Source organism: Phoenix dactylifera, chromosome 4, assembly GCF_009389715.1.
Source record: "Phoenix dactylifera cultivar Barhee BC4 chromosome 4, palm_55x_up_171113_PBpolish2nd_filt_p, whole genome shotgun sequence".
Taxonomy (NCBI): domain Eukaryota; kingdom Viridiplantae; phylum Streptophyta; class Magnoliopsida; order Arecales; family Arecaceae; genus Phoenix; species Phoenix dactylifera.
The window spans coordinates 7,156,341-7,179,773 of record NC_052395.1 but is presented as its reverse complement, the minus strand read 5'-3'; the positions used below and the strand labels follow the sequence as shown (position 1 = coordinate 7,179,773).

The 23,433-nt window shown below is 43.3% G+C and overlaps 1 pseudogene; it reads right to left on the bottom strand.

Annotated features, from left to right (window-relative positions):
• Positions 1-542: 542 nt before the first annotated feature.
• Positions 543-16,507, bottom strand: LOC103699015 (annotated as a pseudogene).
• Between the last annotated feature and the right edge of the window lie 6,926 nt (positions 16,508-23,433).

Genomic DNA, 23,433 nt, shown 5'->3' with positions numbered 1-23,433 from the left:
TGACACTGTCAATAAGATAAGTACCACAAACTGTATTAGTACTAAGTATCTTCTCAGTTGTATATTCTATTCATTATTAATGCATAAAATACCATTTTGACAATTAATATATTATACATCTTCTACTTACAATGTACCAGCTATTCGGGTGCTGATGTGGTATTCTCTTCTTATCCATCTCGCCAAACCAAAGTCAGATATTTTGCATCGAGATCTTTGTCAAGCCGAATATTTGTCGCTTTGATGTCTCGGTGAACAATCTTCAACCTCGACTCTTCATGGAGATATGTCAAACCCTTGCTACTCCTAGGCAAATTTACGCCTTGTTCCCAGTCTAATTTCAGTTGTGCTCTTCAGGACCTGTTAAAATTATGCTCTTGTTATCCTTTTTGGAAAATAATTAATCAAAACAAAGAACATAAAATGAAAAAGGATGTTGAATGCAAAGTATTGGGAATTATGGTAAAACATAGAAACATTACCAATAGAGCATGGGCTAGACTATATTTTCCATATATCATATATAGCAATAATGATTTCCTTCATACACAACCATAAAGCTTCACAAGATTTGGGTGCTGCACTGCTGATATCATGGCATTTCATTGAGAAATTCACGGTTCCCTTGTTTAGACTTGGAAGAAAGTTGCTTAACTGCAATTACAGAACCATCGGGCACCGCACCCTGTGACCAGGTAGTTGCATTTACAATCAAAGCTCTACCAAAGGATAAGATGTAGAATATTTAAACATAAAATTACTTAAAGTGAGAAAAAAGTAATCAAAATACAACAAAGAGGGAGAAATGAAATTATCGATTAGTATTGCTTATACATACCTTGTAAACTGGACCAAAGCCACCTTCACCTATCTTATTTGCAAGATCAAAGTTATGGTGGCAGCTTTGATCTGTTTAAACTGAAGTAACTCGTGTGCAGCTTTAGGCCTCGAAGTTCTGCATGTATAGGTTTTGTGGTTTAGAAACATTAGATCAATGCATGGATTACTAATACATGGCCTTTGAAACACCTATATATGGGAAAGCAATGAACAAAAGCCAACCACCTATGCCCATATTTATATTGCTCTAATTTCTTAACATACAATGAGAAATATATATGCAAGATATTATTATAAGTTCTAGACAAATACAGCTGTCAAGTGGAACATATGAGAGATGATAACCATAAGTTTTCTTTTGCATTTACATATTTTATTAGTATTTGTACAACACCTCTCCTAATGCTTATTTACAAATCGCACCAGATAAACCTGTTTTTATTTGCAATCAGACCTTGGCGAGGTTGACGCTACCTTCATTTGGTGGACCTCATAAGTGAGGATGAAATGCTCCTGTCCCCATTTTATATGGTTTCTTCCCTTCATCGTTTATTACCTTTTACCCCCCTCTTCCAATGATAGGGTTCTTCGCTGAGCTCTCCAAGTTTGTTCAATGATTACAGGGTTGGGCAAGCTCTTATTTGACCTTGTACTCTCATACTAAAGATGCTGTGAAACTTCAACATGAACCGAAACAAATTGTCTGATTATGAAGAAGCATAAGGAATACCATTCAATGGTAATAGCATCTATGTCCATGTAACAATCGAAAGCATGAACTTTCATCTCACTTGTCAATTTCTAGGTCCAAGTACTACAACAAGATACACTCTCAGGCCAACACTGCTGAGTGTTGAAACCAACAAAAAGAAACCACATATAACTAACTCAATTCATTCAGCTCCATAAAACAAAAAAAGAAGCAAGGAGCTACCATCTGGTGGATAGTGCTTCCAAAACTGGGCCAAAGACTGGAGACACACACCAATGACAGAAGATGCCCCTTCAGCCATCGCATTTCAACTGAGATTTATACTGGCAAGCCTCAGAAACCTTCAACTCAGATAGCCAGCACAGGACTGTAGGAGAGGCCAGTAGCTAACCAGCCATAAGTGTCAGTATAAAGATCAGAACTCAGCAAAGAGGCAATCTGCTCAAAAGCCTTGGATTCTTCGAAGCCAATGGAATGGAATATGAATGCTGGGTGATGACAAAGGAGGAGGAAGGTATTTGGAAAGGAACTGGTGCAAGAAATGAACAGAGAGATAATGTTCCAGATAGGCTAACCAAAGCTGAAAAATTCCGTAAATTTTATCACTGGGTCCAAGATCTTATTAGCATATGTTGAGGAATTGCTAGTTTACCCCAGCAACAGGGTGAGTAGAACGCCGCCGATGGTGGCGATCATAGTGCCCGTGGTTCTCAGCAGCCAACAGCGGCACTGGTGAGGGCTGCATGTGCAGCGCAAGGACTATGATGTCATGGGGTCTGCAAGTTCTCATGTGTGTTGCGCGCAGGGGTGGTAACCCTACATAGGTGACGGTTGGTTATGAGTTTTGCCTTAGGGAAGGGGAAAGCGTATCCACTCCAGGTAGACAGTCATTTCCTTGTTAAAATTAACCAGGGACAAAGATTATGCAGAAGGCTAACAGAAGTGCCATTGCAAGTTAAATTATGTTTACCTGGTTCAATTGTAAATAGACATAAGAGGAGCTGTTATAGCAATAGTTATAAATATTGGATGTTAAATGTAAATACCCAACCATAAATATAGAGCTTCAACTAAACTTATTCCCCATAAACTTGCTGAAATCATATTTGCTTCTTGTATCTCCATCTTGCAGAATATAATGTGGTGAACCAGACATTGTCTATGAGTGTAATTCCTAGGAGCCCTCAAAGAGTATTTTAAAAGGAAAGAAAGCAGTTATCTCAAATAGATGGGGATCTTCGTTCAGTCACTTGTTTTTTTTTTAAAAAAAATGGTTGAGAATGAACCATTTTGCTTCGGTCTCCAGACTGCAAATCACAAACAAATCTTAGAGATCCTAGAAACTGATGTCAGATGCCGAAAATACAGTCTTCTATCTGCACTCTTGAAGGCATAAATCTTCATGAAATAAATGTTCTGCAATATTCCTAAAGAAACTTTAAGAGCACAATCAAGGAAACTGAGCTTAATTATCTTACCATCGTTCTCAGCATTCTTCCTTCTGAAGAAAGCAATAACAGGATTAAGGTCAGCACAATGCTATACAAGAAGCAGCAACTATGCTGAAAATAGCTCCAAGAGATAGATTGCTTTCTTCTGTATCTGGCTGAAGTCTTCAAAGAAGAAATTATCAGACATTGTCATTATATAAGTAATTCAAAAGGAAATAAGAAATGCATTTTTAAAGGCTTACTTGGTGTAACTGAAATTGCGATATAAGAGGTCCATATCACCAAATTGTGGAATGGCATTTGTCCCTTTGCCAGCCCACTGGAAGTGAATTTCCATGGTGCCATTTACAGTAGCATAAAATGACAGAATAATTTTCTTACCAGTCCCATTTGCTACTCTCGCATATTAAAGTCCTGCAAACCTTTTTTCCCTGCGCAAATATACAGTTTCGTCATACAAGAAGTATTACTTGCATGCTCACCTTTTGACATTGACATGGTAGAATATATATACAGAATATAATGAACGTAGCATTTAAAGTATTATTAGGGTAAGCAAAAGAAATGTGAGACCTAAAATTGTAAAAAGAAAGAAGGCTACCTGTATTGATACATCAAATAACGCTCTCCAACACTAAAGTATGTTTGGTCATCGGTGTACATAATTTCAGCAAAGTGAAGGTTGACTCGTATAACTTCCTTTCTGTAAGCAAAGACATAGTATTTGAGAGACAAAGGGATTTAGCCGGGCAGTCATGTACAACTCCGGTTTGGTCATGTTCAGTGCTGATACATTTGTAGCAATATAGTTGCATTGGGCATTTTTGCACAAAGAACTCCTGTGCTGCTATAAAGCCCATTCCCGCTATCAGAGGCAGCATATCTTGATGGACCCTCCTGTGATGTATCATCCCTCGTATTCGTTGTCATCAATGATCACTTTAGGACCACCACAGTTTATGAACAATTTGTAGTCTGCAAATATTACAAACACAATGAGTAGCCCTTCATAGCTATGGTATTATTTAGATATTTTAACATACCCCAGTTCTTTGGAATATAGCCTAAATCTCTGTTAAAAAGAATGACTAAAAACAATTATTGCACCTACTTGTAGCTTTCCCCAGTACAAGGGAGATTCTGCCTTAACATGTTGCGATCCTACAAGAAAAAAAGAAATAGTAGGTAGCAATTACTAACAAGTACTGTTAAAGCTAAATTTGACATGATAAGGACCTATATGGAATTCAAAATGAAGACATCATAAGAAATAAAAAGCTTACGAATCATTGATGTTGATGGAATAACTAGAAACCAAATTCTACAAGCAAAAAACCGAAATCATAAGAGAAGGATAAATAAATCACCAACTAAAACTAATGATGTGAGGGATATGAAATTTTAGAATCCGTACACATTCCCTTGTTGACAATGAACTGGTGCCGGAGATCCTGTGAAAGAGTTATATGAAAGATCTCTGCAATTTCAAGGTAACACAAAGTCAATAAAATGATTGAGATGAATGTTAGCACTGGACAATGTTTTTGGATATTTCTAACCCAAGACTATGGCTCTCATAGCAATAAATAGAAAGTTCTGAGCAAATAAACATACATTGCTTGGCCACTCTTCAAAATCCAACTGGGTATTGTTCACTTAGCATGTTATTAGTAAGGAAACCTACATGAGAAAATTAAGAGATGGATACGAGACAATTCATCGAAAAGAAAAGGAATGTAACGAATAGGAAACTAGAGTAAAACTTCCTGAACAAGGAGACTACTGTAATGTTATATAATGTGTTCGTCTAGTTTGCTTACATAAACCTTATTGAATTTTGAAGGCCATCAAAGCTTTTCGGAATTGAACCTGTCAGCTTGTTAAAGCTAAGGTCTCTGCAGGATAAACAAACATAGAACAAATAAGCAGGAAAAGTTTGCAACTTTGTTGCTGACTTGTATTACGTCTTCTTCATAGTAGATAGTGTGAAAAATAACTGTAATGCAAACAACTAATGAAGCTAACAGATATGGACAAACTTACAAGATATAGAGAGTGGTCATCTCTCCAATAAAATCAGGGAGTTCACCAGATATGGACAAGTTCCTCAACACACTGCATCATACCAACAACTAATATGCATTAAGTAGGAAAAATAAACACACTGCATCGACATATATGGTACTATTGAGCCTTTGTTGATTCAATTACATTCACACTTACAGACGGTACATGCTTCTCAGTTCTGCAATGGAGGGAACTTCCCGTCCCCTCCTTTCCAGTCAGACACTGCCCTGCAGTCCCAGCCATCTAATTAGAACACTAGAACCACTGGACTGATCAAAAAATGAATGAAGCAAAGCACTAAAAAAGGGGTCTTACAGCCAATATATGTTCTTCCAAACTTTTCTAATACGGGAGGAAAGGGCCCCTCCATCGACGTTCCTTGCATATTTCTAGGAACAGATTGTTCAGATTCAAATCGTTATCACTCAAACGGAGGACTCATCTGGCATTGCCTTCTATAAAAAAAACGAAGAGAAAATTTTGACAGACTCAGAACAGTTTTCGATTTTGTAGGTTTGTTCCTGACGTTTCGATTTTAATCAGTACTTATAATTCTAAGAACTTTTTTGCTGTAAAAAAAAAATTACTTCCCGAGAGCATGGAAATAGAAACAAAATAACCCGTTAGGATTCCGTCGAAACTTGGCCCGCGCTCCTCCCCCGTGCACATTGCGGAGCTCCCAATGTCCTGTGGGCTCTGGCCTACTTGGGCGCCACATCGTGGCCACCGGAGGAAAACAAGAGGAGGCGGGCAGCAAAGCATGGCTGCGTGGAGCCGCAGACGGTGGAAGATTGGGTGGGTTTTTGATGGGGAAACGAGGTCGCGTGTTACAAGAGTTTTAAATATTAACTGCACATGTTTGTACGAAGCTGATATTAAAGCATAGACCAAATATATCAAAATAGACTTAAGAAAGTTTAAAATTTATTTGCATAAATTGAGAGTATAATTTGGTGGCCAAGACATGGCGGGGTACACCGCATAACACGGGATAAGGACATTTCCACCACCCCTTTCTCATCCTTTAATTTTCTAATAAATAATAAAATATGCAAGATCGGTCTAGTCCAACATAAATCAATTTTTTTCCAATTTATAAAAAAAATTGCAAACTTAATAATTAATTGATGCACTAAAACATCCTGCTCTATTGCAACAAAGATTCAAACAGAACTCCAAGAACCCAATTCTTGAAGAGAGTACCGGAAGCATTGAACACGAAAAGAATCAAAAATGCCCCTAACTCCATCGCAAGAAAGATTTCAAGAGAACTCCAAGAAAAACTCACTTCTTGAAGAGGGTAGCGGAAGTATAAGAAAAAAAAGCAAGAATAAAAATTTTCGCCGGAGGCTATCAAGGATCCGAACCTGTGGTACTTGGGTGGTCGACAGTCGTACACCCGGCAGCCTCTGCCGCTGCCTCCCCGATTTTGATCCAAGGAATCCTCCGAGCGTGACGGTTTTGAGGGTTTTGAATCGAAGGGGGAAACTCTGGGGAAAGGCCGAAGACCGGAGACGCAACGGATAGTTTCTAGAGAGAGAAACTCTGGGGAAACGAAAACTCTGGGGAGAGGAACTTCTCGGAGGTGGTCAAACGGTCATCTTCCACCGCGAAGTGCCCGGTGAGTCGTCGCCGGTCAAGGATAGGAGGCTCACCTGTAGCGCGCGTGCCGCCTGGTTCCTGGAGGGGCACAACGGCAGGGCTCCCGTGGGCTTTCTGACGAATCGGGAGCTCTCGTCTTCATCTAACCCTCTCTCCTTGCAGGTGTCCCATCTCCACAGGGCTCCACTTCATGGACCGGAAGGGAAGCAGCCGGCGGGAAGGAAGAGGAAGGAACGGCGAGAGGAAACGGCAAGTCGAAAAACCTCTGATGGAAAACCTAGCGGCGGTCGGGGGGAGCATTCCGGTGCCTGGTCGAGGCGGGGCGTGGGTGACTCACATGGCCCTCGGCCGCGAAGGGTGGAGCGGCTGAGCCGCCGCTTCTCGGAAGTCGTGACACTTCCGGAGGAAACCCATTGCGGCGCTCGGCAAGAGTGGACGGGCGGGGCGGTCATGCGTCCGAGAGCCTTGGCCGCCGTGTTCGGCCGAATGGGTAGCCAAGGACTGGCGCACCCGGGCTAAGCAAAGGAGGTGGTGGCCGTCCCTCTAACGGACGGCTACCTGGCTCTGCGCTTTCGGTCGACGGCGACCGGGATGGGGCCTTAAATGAGGGACCCTGGGTGGTGGCGGGGCAGCTCCTCGCCATGGCTCCTTAGGTCCCTGATTTTGAGCCAGGGGAGGAGGTCGTGACATCGGTAACGGTGTGGCTTCGACTCCCCCGCCTGCCGCCGGAGTACTGGACGCCGTCAACCATCCTTGACATCGCGTCCAGGGCAGGCCGGCCGATCGCTGTGGACGGGGTCAACGAGTAGCGACGGGCGATGGGCTTCGCCCGGGTGAAGGTGGTGGTCGATGCCTCCGCGCCCCTTAGACCTGGGATTTTGATCCAGGGGAAGACGAAGGTGCGGTAGCAGCCCTTCGTCTTCGAAAATGTCCCCATTCTCTACCCCCGGTGTGGGCGGATGGGTCACCTGGAGGCGGCGTGCCGATTTCCGGTGTTTACCCAACCGGCGGAGGGCCGGCCACCAGGGGCGGTGGACCCTGGGGGTGGCCTGTTCCGACGGCTCCTGCAGCCGGGGTGGAGACCCAAGGGCCGGTTTTTGGCCCTTGGATGGTGGCGACACGGCAGAGACCTCTGCCGCGAGAGTCTCGACCACCACGGCCGAGGGAGACCGAACCAGGACCTGAGTCCGCCCCATCTCGGCCGCCACCCCACCCCCGGCAGCTCGATCGGTGAGGGCTGTGTCTGGCCCTGGACTGAGCCACCCTTAGCCTGGCCGACATCGCCGGTTGCCCTCTTGACCCTACCGGGTCCCCGTCGGACACCGACGGCTGGCAAAAACCGTCGAAGTGGCCCGGCGACGGTCGCGGCTGGTGGGGGGTGGGGCGTACCCGGAAGCACTGTCCCGCTCTGGGTTGACGCCGTCGACGATCTTGACGAGGCTGACCCGGAGCGAGTGCAGGTCGCTTACCGGAGAGGGGAGCCCGGATCACAGTTGGTCTGACCCGGGTCCAGTGAACCGAGCAGCCGTCCTCGCCGGTAACAAGCGGGCCAGGGCCCCGGTGGGCCTCGGGCCGCCACAGGGCCCAGGAGCGCGGGCCCAGTCGGCCATGCCCAGGTCGACCCAGCGGGCCAGGGCCTTCAGGGCCCGGCGTGCTTCTCGCTAGGCCAGCGGGCGGGGCCCAGGCGCGCCGCGCGACAGGAGCGGGGCTGCGCCGTTGGCGTGCCGCGCGCCGTTACGAGCCGCGAGTCCAGCGTGCTCGGGGCGCAGGGCAGTGCGGGCCCACCGGGCGCGCGGTGTGCACGGGCCCATCCGGGCTTTTCACCACGCAGGCCAGCGCGGGTGCGGGGGGGGGGGGGCTATATATGGACAGCGGGCCCTGCTACAGGGACAGGGTCGTGAGTCCGTTGGGGGGCTCCTCAAGCCAGCCGGGGGGGCCACAAGCCTAGTTAGCTGCATGCATGGGCACCCAGGTTGAGCGGGACTTGCAGATCCGGGGAGATCTGACGAGGATCTCGGGATGCTAGCAGGCCCGTTTCAGTATAGTCCCGGGTGGGGGATTGGTCTCAGTGCAGGGACCCCCCTGACTGTTGTAGACCCCCTCGTGCGGGCCCCCTGGGATGCACTGGAGGGCCTTGGGAGAGGCCCAGATGGGGTCTACCGGTTTGGCTCTCCGACCCCAGCCTTGGGCGAGCGGCTGGAGGCTGCCCCAGGGGATGCGAGGCCAGGGCCCATCCTGGACTGCACTTGGAGGAGAGTCCGACCGAGCCACTGACGCCACGAGAGGGTGTGGTAGGGGTGCCGCCCGGAGGGGCGCCCTGTGAGGGCCCCTCTTACAGTGGTGACAGGGGCCATGGCTCCATGGGTATAGCTACGGCAGAGGGGGACCACCCAGCTGTCGTGCGACTCATTAGGGCGGCGGTCATGCGCGATGCATCTGGCGATGCATCTGGTGTGGTAGAGCAGCAGGGCGACCTAGGTCGCCAGCTTGAGACAGCTCCCACAGCCCAGGGGGAGGATGAGCCTGAGGCCGACCCTGCGGACTGTGATTCATGAAGGTTCTAGCCTGGAATTGTAGGGGGGCGGCCAAGCCGGCCTTCATGTCTTCCTTTAAGCGGCTAGTGCAGGTCCACTGCCCAGAGATCTGTTTTCTCTGTGAGACACGGTTATCTGGCGATGGACTAGTTCGATTGAGGCGGCGCCTGGGGAGAGACTGGGAGACCTATGCAGTTGAGTCCCAGGGGCTGTCTGGTGGCCTTTTGGTCCTGTGGAGGCGAGGGGTGGCGACGATTGATGTCTTCCACTACTGCCCTCAACAGGTAATCATGGTTGTATCGGAACCTGATGCTGACCCGTGGGTGTTGTGCGGTGTGTACGCGAGCACGGATTACAGGGTTAGGAGAGCTCTCTGGCAAGAGATCACCAACCTGGCTTCCCAGGGCATCCCGACGGTGTTAGTTGGTGACTTCAATTGTATCCAGAGTGCGAGTGATAAGAGGGGAGGTGCGGTATTCACGGATAGAGTGGACAGGAGGGAGTTTCGCGACTTGGTACTGCGAAACGGTCTGGTGGACTTAGGTTTTTCGGGACCGCGGTTTACCTGGTGTAACAATCAATCCGGTAGTGCTAGGGTTTGGGAGCGATTAGATAGGGCCTTTGCGACCCCAGATTGGATCCTTCGTTTCCCTACCTGCTGTGTTAGTCACTTACCCGGATTGCATCAGACCACTGTCCTTTGCTGATTTCCACTTCATCGGGACCTGGTCATCATAGCCCCTTCCGTTTCGAGAAGATTTGGCTATCGTACCCTCAGTCTTGGGACATCGTTCGCGATGCGTGGCGTGTCCCGGTACGGGGAAATGCGATGCAACGGGTCTCCGCAAACTTGAGATGACCAAACGGCGGCTTCGTCGTTGGAATCGCGAGGAAGTGGGCGACATCTTTCGGAGAGTGGAGGGGGTCGAGACTGCGATTGCTGAACTACAGAGGAGAGAAGACCTAGGAGGTGAACTTCCGGAGGAAGACATGACCGACCTTCGGGGACTTCTAGCGACCCACCATTCATTGCTACGGCAGCATGAGATATTCTGGCGACAGAAATCTTGGGTCCAGTGGGTACGTGAGGGTGATCGTAACACTAGGTTCTTTCATCGGACGACGGTTATCAGGAGACAGCGGAGTATGATTCACTCATTGCGAGATGGGTCCGATCAGCGAGTGGAGGGTGAGCCTGCCGTCAGAAGGCTTTACTTGATTTTTTCCGCACCAGATGGACGGAGGATGGAGGCCCTGATGATGGTGGCCTCCTTCCGAGGGCTGATGCGGGTATTGCTGATGACGAGAATACGACACTGGTTCGACCGGTGTCGGCGCGGGAGGTGGAGGAGGCAGTCTGGGCTCTGGCAGCAGATAAGGCTCCGGGACCGATGGGTTCCCCTTCTTTTTTCGGAGATATTGGGGTATCATTCGGGGTGCAGTGGTTGAGGCTGTGCAGTGCTTCTTCACTTAGGCAGCTATGCCTGAGGATTGGAAGGCCACCTTCATTACGCTCATTCCGAAGCGCTAGGAGGCGGTAGAGCCGGGTCACTTAGGCCCATTAGCTTGTGCACAACCTTGTATAAGGTTGTGGCGAGAATAATGGTGGGCAGGATAAAGCCTCTATTGCGGGCATCATCAGCCAAGAGCAGGGGGCCTTTGTAGCGGGGAGAAACATTTCCCACAATGTTATGTTGGCCCAGGAGATGATGGATCTTCAGCGAGCATCGAAGCGGCGCAGCTTGATGGTAGTCAAGCTAGATATGGAGAGGGCATATGACAAGATCAGGTAGAGCTTTCTGCGGAAGGCTTTAGAGGCCTACGGCTTCCACAGGAGATAGATTGGATGGGTCCTAGGGTGCGTCCAGAGGCCAAAGTTCTCTATTTTGGTCAACGGCACACCGTCGAGTTTTTTCGAGTCCACTATGGGACTGCGGCAGGGGTGTCCCTTATCCCCTTACTTATTCATTATTTGTTCTGATATCTTGTCTCGTGCATTGCAGGGTGTGTGTACTAGTCGGGAGCTGGAGGCCTATGTCCCAGCACCGGGGGTGGGACCTATCTCTCATTTTTTTTTGCTGACGACTGTCTTCTTTTGACCAGGGCGCATGCTTCTGATGCACGGGTACTCGCGAGAGTGCTGGCAGGTTACTGTGCGGCGTCCGGACAGAGAGTTAACTTCATGAAGTCAGCCATTCAGTTCAGCCCTAGCGGAGATTAGAGTCAGACTGGAGATCAGGAGGATTCTGCAGATACCAGAACAGGAGGAGACATTGGTCTACCTGGGAGTCCCTATCACAGCCGGAGACTGCGTGACAGAGTGCTTGGGGCTGGTACAGCGGGTCGAGGGCAGGCTGGGGGATGGAGGGCATCATCTCTATCCATGATGGAGAGATTGACACTGGTCAGATCGGTGCTAGGATCTATGCCGGTATATCTCATGGTCAACACTGTGGTCCCAAAGACGACTCTGTTGAAGATTGAACGTCTTCTTCGGAGCTTTTTGGGGGTCTCACAGTGGGGGCCATGGGGTACATTTGGTGGCCTGGGAGTGCACTCCCTCATGGAGTGGCGTGAGACCCTTATTGCTCGACACGCAACCCGTTTCTTGCTGGAGCCGCAGGGCTTTGGAGCAGGGTGATGGCAGCCAGATATGGCCGAGGGGGCTCTGAGGTGGCACGGAGAGGCCGCCGAATTTCCTTTATGTGGCGCGAGATTGGGAGGTATTTGCCGACTGTGTCGGCTAACACCAGGTGGCTGATAGGCGATGGCGGAGCATCGCTGTGACCGATGATCCATGGGTGGACACTTTGCCTTTGAGATGTTGGCCGACGATGGTGGATACTGAGGCAGCAGAGGGGCTTCGGGTGTGTGACCTCCTAGCACCAGGGAGGACAGAGTGGGATGACACCAGACTACATCAGTTGTTTGGGACATCTTGCTGAGAGGGTACGTTCCCTTCCAATACCAGATTGCGAGGGACCAGACGTTAGGGTCTGGGCATCATGCAGGGCAGTGTCAGGCTGGGTGATCTATCCCGGGTCATCCAGCGGGGAGCATGAGCGAGGACCGGACTGCGCCTGGATTTGGAGTCGGACTCCATCCGAGGCAGCCATCTTTTTATGGAAGGTGATGTGGACCGTCTTCTGACGAGAGCAGTGTTGAGCCGGTGGTTGGATCCCGCGGAGTGCGGGCTTGGGTGTAGATGAGACTGTGTCATGTATATTCGGTGCACTTGGGCGAGATCGACATGGTGTGGACAGTATCCTGAGGAGGTGTGGCAGGAGAGAACTCTTCCTATTGATACGCAGGGTTGGCCAGTCCCGGGTCATGCCAGGAGGCACGCGAGCGACTTGCACAGCCCATCAAGTCTGGCTGGCGAGGAACGCTCGCCCGAGGCGGCGCAGGATGTCGCCGAGTTTGTGCGGGTCTGCTCGAGCACTAGCGATGGAGCCAGATTTCTACCCCTAGAACACCATTGATAGCTTGGGCACCTGGGGTTCTTCGCAGCTCCTCGGACGGTGTTTTTACCTGGGAGCCCCACCCGAGCTTCCTCAAGGTAATTTGATGGGTCGGTGCTGGATAGGGTCGCGAGGCGGGCGTTCTCTACGGACCTCACTCTAGTGTTGTGCAGCGGGTGGCTGCCGGTTGTTCGACATATCAGTTCCAGGGCAGAGCTGCGAGCTGCTTGCAGTCTTCGCCATGCCCCGGGTGCTGCAGGCAGCTCGATCTCCTGGAGGGTGATCGGCTACAGTTATTGGTGATCCGACGGGACTGAGTGGTAGCAGTGACCATCCTTCTGACGGGATTAGGATGATAGTGGGATGGGGCCTTTGAGGCAAGCATGTATTCACGGGGCAACGGGGCGGCTGATTGGGTGGCTGCTGCGGCCACCATGTCGTCGCTCTGTGGGCTGGAGAGAGAGGTTGCCTTGGCATTTCGTGAGATTGTGTATTTTGACTTTTCTTGGGTGTATTCAGATACGCGTTGTCTGAAACCCGGTTTTAGAAAAAAATAATAATTAATTGATTTCTCAGAAATACCCAAAATATTGTCCAAATGATAATTATCAAAACGAATAATATTTTCTTTACAAATTATTTAAAAATATGCAAAAAAAAATAAAAATAGTAAAAGAATTGGTAAACAGAATCAATGCAGCACTACTTGCTGACAAACATGGATCCATCAGTGTCATTACTCACAGAAGACCAAGTTTCGTCCAGTTTCCAATGAAGCTTGGAATTTTGCCAGTGATTGGGTTCCCATCTCTACTGCAAGAAGGAGCTCGGAATTTTCAGAATCTACTTTAATTTATTCGATTCTAGGTAGCATATCAAAATGGTCGGAAAACCCATGGCCAGTGACAGGGTTATAGTCATCAAGTTAATCACTGTAGGCCCCGTGGGTGCACCTTCTAACTGACTAGTGGGAAGAGCTTCTTGACTTACAAGTATGTCATGTTCCTGAGTTTCCCAAACGACTCTGGCAACTCTCCACTTATGTTATTTGCCGAAACAAGGCTGTAGGGAAGGAAACAAAAGGCAATTGTAAAATAGAATGGTTAACAGTTCTTATATTAACAAATAAGAGTTGGAAATTTAATTAAGAATAGCCTGTGCATAAATGAGAGGGGCACTTACAAGTATCGTAAGTTGATCAGGTTACCAAGTGCTGGAGGAATAGAGCCTTGCAGTTGGTTATCATCCAGAGCCCTGTAAGACAGCAAATGATAAAAAATAAAAAATTCTTGGGGGCATCCGCAAAATTGTATATGAGAAATTCATTGAGTTCATAATCTTTGACTTTGCAACTCTAGAATCAAATGATCGATCATATTGGGCAACAAATCTGTGTTGCACCAATCTTCTGAGAGAATTATTCGTGGGAAAAAAGATAAGAGAAAATTAAAAGCAAGGAAAGGTAAGTACAGCTCCTCAAGGGTTGTCATTCTTCCAAGCTCTCGTGGAATCGTCCCAGAGATTCGGTTTCCCAAAAGTACCCTACATTGAAGCCAGACAGGATTATGTCATTTGTACAATTCTTCCTTTATCCTCTTTTCTTGAAAAATATCTAGGACGGAGATATGAGACAAAATACAATTGGATGAGGGGAAGGGATGCCCAGGATGCAGGAATGGATCCACCGAGATAGTTCCAAGCTAAATCTCTGTTGCATAAACAAAATACATGGACAAAATAATGGCATGAGCTTGAGGTCCCTTAAATTCCTATATTTTTCACCATATTGCTATGTAGACTTACATATCTGTTAAGAAGGTGAGGTTGGCAAACTCCTCGGGAAGAACTCCAGTCAGGTTCTGACCCCTGAGCCAACTAAAATCCAAAAATGTACGACCATGCAATGAAAATATACAAAAAATATGATTATGACAATAATCTCAAAGCCGTCATCGGGAGAAGAAATATATTTAGCTTTACACTGCACTAGTTGGGAATATCGGTCTGATAGGATCGCATGTATTTAAAATGGTGCATTTCCAATTATACGGCATTGCTTGTTTGTATTTATATGCACTTGCAATAAAAGAAAAAAAAATATTTTCTAGATGTAACTCCAAATTTAATAATCTAAAACATATAATAACTTATCAGAGAAAACACAAATATGATACTACTGCATATTATATTAAAAATAACAACATTATAGAGTATTAGTTTATTATAAGTCTAGAACATTATATTAAGCTAATAGATAGATAATATATCAAAGTACAAGATTAGTTAACACAATAAGATAATCATATGGCTGCAGTACACTTACTTTTATTATTTAACATTATATATATTAGCATATATTATGTATAACATTTTGTTGTAATAATGTATGATATCGGTTCGCATCACGTTGGCGCTATTTTTGATGAACATTAGTATATGATGTTATGAGATACTTAATAATTTACTAGCTTGTTTGATCTAATGAAACCAGATAATGAATTAGACGTCGCAATAATTGAAAATGCATGCCACTTCTTATGATACTAAACAAGCTAAGTATATTGTTTTTTACAGAAAATTTAGATCAAGCTTTATTCTCTGAAGGAGATCAAATGCAGAACATCGAAAAAGAGACTCGTGAGCAAAGGGTGCGTACATGGTAGTGACGTGACAGATATTGGAGGTTGTGTTGCACTGGCAAGTGACATTGTTGCCTCTCTCGGAAGACTGATCTGTAGGTTCCAACCATCCTGCGGTTCCACTGCAAGGGTCCACTGAGAAGTCCCACTGCTTTCTCAACTTGGAGCCGATCGTTTTTAGCGCTTCAACTGTAATCCATCATTGCCAATTTATGCAACATGTTCTTTCTTAATTTCATGCAAATTAAAGAAACAAAAGAAGGATGGTCTAATTACACTGCAAGATTATTCTCAAATCAAAAACGTCTATTAAAAGGCAACACCCAATTGCATATGGTAACATTCTCATGGAGCTGAGGACTTGGCTCCTCTGGATACCGCTGCTGATTTTATATCAATAACTATATTGTGGAAAGATTTTTTTTTTCTGAAAGAACTAAAATCTAGAATGACCGAGTTTATAGACAGTTTCAATTAAATCTCTAATTGCATACGTCACCCATTTCATGGAGTTGGGTCCTGCTCTTCTGGAAACTGCTGTTCATTTTTGCATCAATAACTATGCTGTGGAAAGATAGCAAGTTTATTATTATTATTATTATTTGTGAAAGAACTGAAATATAGAATGACCAAGATTATAGACAGTTCACTTACATCTCCACCACATCTGCAACTCATAACCCTTGTATAAGATCAATCTTTCATGTGACTAGGAATAAGAACGGAAGGAGACTATAAGTTTGTAACAATCCAGGACCTCACCCAAAATGGCTAGCCGAAAGATTTTATTTGGATTTCTTGATCCCTTATAAGTACCTAAGATCTTCTTGGCGAATAACCGATGTGAGACTAAACACACGCACGTACGGGTCCTCACAAAGTTGATATCGGATCGAGAGCCATTGTTTCATGAATCATGATGTGAGAAAAGAGAGAAGGTATTATTGAAAATAAACCAAAAGAGTACCTTCTTTATCAACCAGTTTATGAGCTCTGCCTATATCAAAGCAGCTCAAAAGTAACAGCATGGTGAAGACAAGAAGAAGCGTACACCGACGTGGAGGAGCGGCCAACCGCTTTCCCTCTTCCACTTCTACGATTACTCTCATCTCCTCCAACTTATCCTCTTTCTTGGATACAAGAACGAAGAAACAAGGAATGCTAGGAAACTATATAGGGACAGAATGAGGATACTCTGCGTCCAAAGGTCTCCATCCTATCTCTATCTCCATATAGACAGATGGATAATAGAGAGAATGAGGATGCCTGTGTCCACAGATCTCTAATTATCCATATCTCTATAGAGATAGATAGATAGATAAACAGAATGAGGATGCTTTGCATCAAAAGATCTCTAGTCCATCCCATTTGTATATAATAGGATAGATATAGATATAAATTAGGTATAACTTCTCAACGAGGCGTTTGAGAGACTGTAGCCCTTGCCAACACGGGTCATTGCTCTCTGTACACGCCCAGAAGGCCAGGAGCATCAACAGTTGCAGGGGAAAAAAAGAAAAGTCAGTAAAGAAATTTGACCCAGCTTACAACTAATTTAGATAAAAAAAGTCGATAAAACACTGGCAGGAGTTATATTGATGGAATTGCAGAACTAGTTAAAAAGTATGTAAAAATAATGTCCCACCATTCCGAGGACTCCCTGATATGTACTATTGGTAGGTTGTTAACGTTAAATCATCTAATGATGCACATGTTGTTGATTCCATAATCAATGCGATGCCATGTATTTAACTCAAGTCGTGTCTAAATTTTGGCCTAACGCGACAGAAAGGGACTACGGAAACAACAATGCATTCGTAAGTCAAGTTGTTTCACATGTTATTAGTGGTTCGACTTACTTTTCTAGTACAAGAGTGATACTCGCCGGTTCTGATTCCCAAAAGAAAAAGTGGTGATAAACACTCCGCCCATCCCCATCTCTGGTGATAAGGTCTCCTGCCAGCGGGAGGATGAAATGGGAGAACTAGTCGACAGATATTCATCAAATTATAGGATAATAGTTCGGACTCTTTGGAATCTAATTATGGATGGTGTCACCGTCTTCCTAAACTTTTCTAGAGAAGACAAATTTATATTTAAAATCAAATTTAGCATTTTTAATTCGCACTATATTTAGATCTAGAGACTTTTCTTACAAGTATTATTAATTAATTTGTTATTAACGTTAAAATCATCTGATGATACAATATTATTGATTCATAATCAATGTGGTGACGTTGATCTCTTATACATACTACCTCGGTCATGCAATAGAAAAAAATATTTTATTATTATCAACTTTTTATAGTATAATTATCAATGCTGCAATGGTGCCATTTAGATCTTTCTCTATAAAACTTCCTTCTTGACGGCGACTTTTCAAAGTTTAGACCAATTCATTCAGTGGCTAATTGACAAGACTAGCTCTCTGGCCTAGTGGATCATATATGGTTTTTATGGGTCTCAAAACGAGATATTTTCAGAAAAAAAAAAAGCAAGATGCTTTTATATTTCAACATTGTGTCGCCTCTCAATCTATCAATCAAATAAACAAGAGTTCTATGGTATGACGGGCTTTTATGCCCAACTGCACGATTTTGCGCACACTAAATTAAAATAAGTTTTAGATATTATTTAGTTCCAATAGCACTGTAGAAGGTGATCTCTTTAGAATATAATTTATTTATTATTTATTTATAGCATCGTTTGATGATTACATCTCTACAAACTAAAAATTCTTCCCACATAATTTTATCTATGAGAATGCTAGATGCACTATTGGGCAATCTTTTGAATTATTCTTCGCTCTGCCAAGTACAAACAATTGATGTCAATTTATTCCTAAAATATAACAAACTGCTTTGTGTGCTCCTTCCAAGTTGAAAGAAACTTGGTTGTTCTTAGAAGAAAAAGTCTTCGCCGACAAGGCCATTGCTCTCTTGACACGCTCAGGAGGCCAAGAGAATCACAGTTGCAAGAAAAACAAAAATCAATAAAAAAAATTGACCCAACTTTCAGTAATTCAAAAAAAAAAACAAAGGTGGCGATAAAACACTCCGCCCATCCCCATCTCTAGGTGCTAAGGTCTCCAGCAATGAGAGTACAATCTTATGAATCAGAGAACTAGTCAACAGATATTCATCAAACTATAGGGTAACAGTTGGGCCCTTGGGGTATAATTATGGATGGTGACACGTGTCCTAAGATCTTCTAGGACAAATTTATATTAAATCAAAATTTAGTATTTTTAAATCGCACTATATTTGGATCTAGAGGCTTCCCTTACAAGTATTATTAATTAATTTGTTATTAACGTTAAAATCATTTGATGATACACATATTGTTGATTCCATAATCAATGTGGTGACGTTCATCTCTTATACATATACTACCTCGATCATGCAAATAGAAAAAAAAATATTTTATTATTATCAACTTTCTTATAGTATAATTATCAATGCTGCAATGGTGCCATTTAGATCTTTTTCTATAAAACTTCCTTCTCGACAGAGACACTTTCAAAGTTTCGACCAATTCATTCAGTGGCTAATTGACAAGACTGGCGCTCTCCGGCCCAAGTGGATCATTTATGGTTTTTATGGGTCTCAAAACGAGCTATTTTCATTAAAAAAAAAAAAAAGCAAGATGCTTTTAAGCCTCTCAATCATCAATCAAACAAACTAGAGTTCTATGGTATGGCGGGCTTTTATGCCCAACTGCACAATTTTGCGCACACTAAATAAAATAATTTTTAGATATTATTTAGTTGCAATAGCACTGTAGAAGGCGATCTCTTTAGAATATAATTTATTTATTATTTTATTTATGGCATCGTTTGATGATTACATATCTACAAAACTAGAGAAGTTCTTCACACATAATGAGAATGCTAGATGCACTATTGGCCAATCTTTTAGGATTATATTCTTCGCTATGCCCAAGTATAAACAATTGATGTCAATTTATTCCTAAAATATAACAAACTGCTTTGTGTGCTCCTTTCCAAGTTGAAAAGAAACTTGGTTGTTCTTAGAAGAAAAAGTCTTCGTCGACAAGGCCATTGCTCTCTTGACACGCTTAGGAGGCCAAGAGAATCACCAGTTGCATGAAAAACAAAAATCAATAAAAAGAATTGACCCAACTTTCAGTAATTCAAAAAAAAAAAAACAAAGGTGGCGATAAAACACTCCACCCATCCCCATCTCTAGGTGCTAAGTTCTCCAGCCAATGAGAGTACATCTTGATGAAATCAAAGAACTAGTCAACAGATATTCATCAAACTATAGGGTAACAGTTCAGGCCCTTTGGGGTATAATTATGGATGGTGACACCGTGTCCCTAAGATCTTTCTAGGGAAGACAAATTTATATTTAAAATCAAAATTTAGTATTTTTAAATCGCTCTATATTTGGATCTAGAGGCTTTCCTTACAAGTATTATTAATTAATTTGTTATTAACGTTAAAATCATCTGATGATACACATATTGTTGATTCCATAATCAATGTGGTGACATTCATCTCTTAACCTCGATCATGCAAATAGGAAAAAAAATATTTTATTATTATCAACCTTCTTATAGTATAATTATCAATGCTGCAATGGTGCCATTTAGATCTTTCTCTACAAAACTTTCTTCTCGACAGCGACACTTTCAAAGTTTAGATCAATTCATTCAGTGGCTAATTGAGAAGACTGGCTCTCCGGTGCAAGTGGATCATATATGGTTTTTATGGGTCTCGAAACAAGCTATTTTCAGGAAAAAAAAGCAAGATGCTTCTATATTTCAATATTGTGTCACCATTCGATCAAACAAACTAGGGTTCTATGGTATGATGGGCTTTTATGCCCGAATGCATGATTTTGCATGCCCTAAATAAAATAAATTTTAGATATTATTTGGTTCAAATAACACTGTGGAAGACGATCTCTTTAGAATAGAATTTATTTATTATTTTATTTATGCCATCTTCTGATGATTACATTTCTACAAATCTAGAGAAATTCTTTGTGTATAATTTCATCTACCGGCAATGCTAGATGCACCATTGGCCGATCTTTTAGGATTATATTCTTCGCCCTGCCCACATACAAACAGTTGATATCGATTTACTCCTAAAATATAACGAATTGCTTTGTGTTTTTCTGGAAGTGCATTCTAATAAAGGAGAATCAAGGTTAAAGTTGAACCAACCAAATCAAGATGCAATAAAAATCAGTAAAATAAATTAAAAAAATTTCTCTCGTTCTTCTTTTACATGGATATATTTATCTGCTTAAATGGTGTACTTGATATGAAAGGGTGAGCATCAAAAGGTGCATGGTTCATTTGTTCATCAAAAGTTATGTCCGTTAGAATCACTCTATAATTTTAAGGGAGGAGAGACAAATAAAGATAAAATTAATCTTTGTACCCCCCACCTAAAATATATAAAACTAATCTTTATCTATTCAAAAGATCTAGTTATTTAGATATCTAAGATAAAGTTTTATATTTAAGTGTATATATATATATATATAGGTTTATATTTAGTTTAATATTCAATATAGAACTATTATTAAAACCTCAAAATTTGGATTAATAGTATGGTTATATTAAATGTCCATTAGAGAGGTCTAGCCATGTAGAATCTACGCATAAAAAAAAAAAAGAACCAGCCTATGGCTGTCAGGGAAACAAAATTGCTTCAGAGAAGATCCATAAGACTAAAGTCTGTGTGTGGAAGATTGGCGTGGAAAAGCTACAGGCGGCTGCCTAACAGACAAAAATCTTCCCCTATCGCCTTTCTCAAACCTCCCGGGCAACTTCTCGATCCACCAGCTGTCTTGAACTGGCCTTCCGTCTCTTATGGAAGAGGAAGAATAGCCAAATGGAAGGCGACCGTGGAGAAATATCAATAGATGGGTCAACGTAGATGGGTCACACTAACTGCTAGTGCCATTGGTCCGCTAATGGTGCCACCATGGCCTTTTCTAGTATTACATCAAAATAGCTAAAGCCCAACCACCATCAACTTCTCCCTGATTCTCCCCGATTCTTCCCGTGCTAACTGGTCTTTCCAGGCTGCTCTTCTAATCAATTTATTACAGGACATGCGAGTCCCACCAGTAATTTTGGGAATGATGGAGATATTAACCGTATAAAAAACGAAAACCAGTCATTAAAGTCTTCTCAATCCAAAAAACAAATATATATTTTATTTAACTTTAACAGCTTGAATTAAAAATATATCGCCGGGCCTTTCACAAATCTTTTTATTTAAACCCTAGGATCTAAATTCATACAAATCTACTTATAAACATTGTGAATTTAATTACAAATACGTTCAATTCATAGCCAACCTAAATAAATCGCCACCTCCTAATCCATATAAACCATAAATCAACTCCGATACTATTTGCAATCTCCCCTTAAAAACCTAACCAAAAAATATTATTAAATTATTCTATCTTATTTAAGTCATAAATCCTCACAAAAAATAATTTTAAAATTCCATAAAAAATACTTTTAAATTCATGACCCCATACCTTGCAGCAACCCAGCTGCCCACAAGCCACAATCTGCAGGCTAATTCCACCCACTTTCCCCACATATGAACTTCTTATCAGCAAATCTTCCTCCCCACAGGCCTTTTTTTTTTTCATAAAACGCTGGACGATGGCTCCGGTAGCCTCATGGAGTCAAATATAAAACTAACAAAACAACATTTATCTCGTTTATATATGCACGTCAAAGAAATTGCCACTCACTGCTGATGCAAGAATAGCCCAAATGCAAGTAACACAGTCTGGCGAGTGCCGAAATAGTACAGTCAGTGAAGCTTTTTGGAGTTGTATCTAGTTCACTCCTATTTATGTCCATCGCAACGATCATCCACTACTACATGAAAGCTGGAACCAAACAGGGCACGAATTGGTGACTGATAGCAGTCTTTGCATACATCTTTATCGCCTTGCAGCAAGACTTCAATAATGGCATTATTCCATTTTAACAGACCTTATAAAGACAGTTATGGACCATTATAATGCTAAGAAAAAAAAAACGAAGAGAACAAAAAGAATCCGAGACCATCAGCCAACTTCACATGAAGCCTACACCCAATAATGCCTGAAGCATCATTCACTACCTACACTCCCATACAAAAGGATTTACCTTCCTTCGCAATGAAAAATACCATTGGATCACCCACAACACAAATCCCAAAGCACTCAAAACACATTATTCATCTATCAACACAGATCTCAAAACAAGTAGCTGATAATCCAACGGTTGCCTCGTGCAAAGGAAGGTGAATCCGTCTTTCGCACCAAAAATACACCTAGCCTGCCCTCCCCTTGCCATTTTGGATGAAGTCTTAGGTTGTCCCAAATGGTATCAAAGCGAACTCGGCCCATAACCTATGTGGACTAGGAAACACCCACGGATCGATCGTGGTACTTGTGATTAGATTTGAAAAAATTTAAACTCTTAGTCTGACAAGAACGTTAGGAATTGAACAAGAAGAGTATATGAGAACCCGTGTGGACATTTATTTAGTTCCACATCGGTTATTCGCCGAGAAGATCTTGAGTACTTATACTACCTTCCGGCTAGCTATTTTGGATAAGGTCCTAGGTTGAGACAGGTCGTATTCTCCGCAGAAAAGAAGGATTCACCTCTCTCCATGCCAATCCACTATTGGATCACCCAAGGCACAGCTCTCAAAGCGCTTTTCATTCTTCCAAACAGGCTAGAAGTCCTTCCAGAGAAACAAATATCTACACTATCTTCCCATCTGACAATGTAAAGCAGAAAATACATAAATTGCACTGGGTGAGAAAAGATTGCATAAATCAAACCTATGTACATGGGGTTCGGTGGTTGCAACACCAATTGATGACCATAAGTCATCCTCACTGGATTAATCCTGAGAACTACTAGAATGAAGGTTTTAGTTCAGTAGCTTTTGAAATCATTAACAAAGATATGATTTAGGTCCCTAGGAGCATGAGACAGAATGAGAAATAAATGGCCCGAAAGGTAATATTTAGAAAGGAGATTTGGAAGTGGATGCCGCTCGAGCAAAGCAATGGGGTGATATTCTATGGACGGATCAGGATTCAGATTAGATCAAACTAAATGCTGATT